Raw genomic sequence first — 1,230 nt, 5'->3', positions numbered from 1 at the left:
ACACACACACACACACACACACACACACACACACACACACACACACACCACAAAGACACAAAGGATGCCAAAGCATACATGAGCAAATACAGGAACCATGAAATGCTCAGATAACCTGTTACTTTGATTATACCTTCGTAGGACTGTTGAATAGATATTTCAAATTCACTTCAGACTTTGCGCAGCTAATAGCATTTATTATAGATGGTTGGCAAGGTCAAGCTCTCCTGGGCAATCAGGTCATGGCTTTCTTTGTTCCTAGGATCATAGATTTAGAGCTAGAAAGATCCTCAAAAGCCATTTAGTCCAATCCTCTCAATTTATATAAAAGGAAAAGGGTCCAGAAAAGTGAAGTGATTTGTCCAGGGTCCTACAAGTAGTTAATGTCAGAGACACAAAGTGATTCTGGCAGTGGTCTTCTCCTTTGAGAAGTACATGATTGTGAAAACCAATGCCTGAATCTTGAACCCAGGAACTCTTGATTCATAAGGCAACTTCAAAAATATTGATTTCTCAGAATAACATGTCACTGACTTGTGATCAGAAAAGATTTTAAAAAAGCAGAAGAGAGAAAACAGAATTTGGAGGTTTAGGGACTCCAGGTTCAGGCTTGATAGAAACATATGTCTCCCTTCAACATGGATTTCTGCTGACAGTGGTTCTCGTTATAAAGGTGAAGAGAAGAGAAATCCTTTCTCCCTCTTCCCACCCACTTCCCTCCACCTCTGTTGGAGGCTCAAGGGAGGAAAATCATAACAAAAGAAGGGTCCAAAAGAGAAGCAGAGCTCTCTCATAGCTTACTCTCATAAACCATAGAAGGTGAGATTGCTCAGAGAAGAATCTGTCCTCCTTGACTTTGTGTTTTTTTTTGTAAATAATATTTTTAAATATTTTTTTTAAATATTTAAAAAAAATTTCCAATTACATGTAAAGATAGTTTTTAAAATTTTTTTTAAATTTTTTTTCCAATTACATGAAAAGATAGTTTTCAACATTCATTTTTTATAAGATTTTGAGTTACAAATTTTTCTCCCTTCCCTCTCCCCAAGATGGCAAGCCATGGATATCATCTTCCTTGAATTTTAGTTGGCAGTCATCAGGATGTGGCCCCTACTCACTAGGGACCAATTCAGAACTCCCTACATCATCCTACCCAGGTGCTATAGGAGGAGCATCCACCTCCATGGGAGATACTCTCCTTCTGATAAAGGTTCATGCCCTGTAATCTCC

The sequence above is a fragment of the Vombatus ursinus genome, unplaced genomic scaffold (assembly GCF_900497805.2).
Source record: "Vombatus ursinus unplaced genomic scaffold, bare-nosed wombat genome assembly UNPS02001419.1, whole genome shotgun sequence".
Lineage (NCBI taxonomy): Eukaryota > Metazoa > Chordata > Mammalia > Diprotodontia > Vombatidae > Vombatus > Vombatus ursinus.
Note: the sequence above shows the minus strand (reverse complement) of the source record.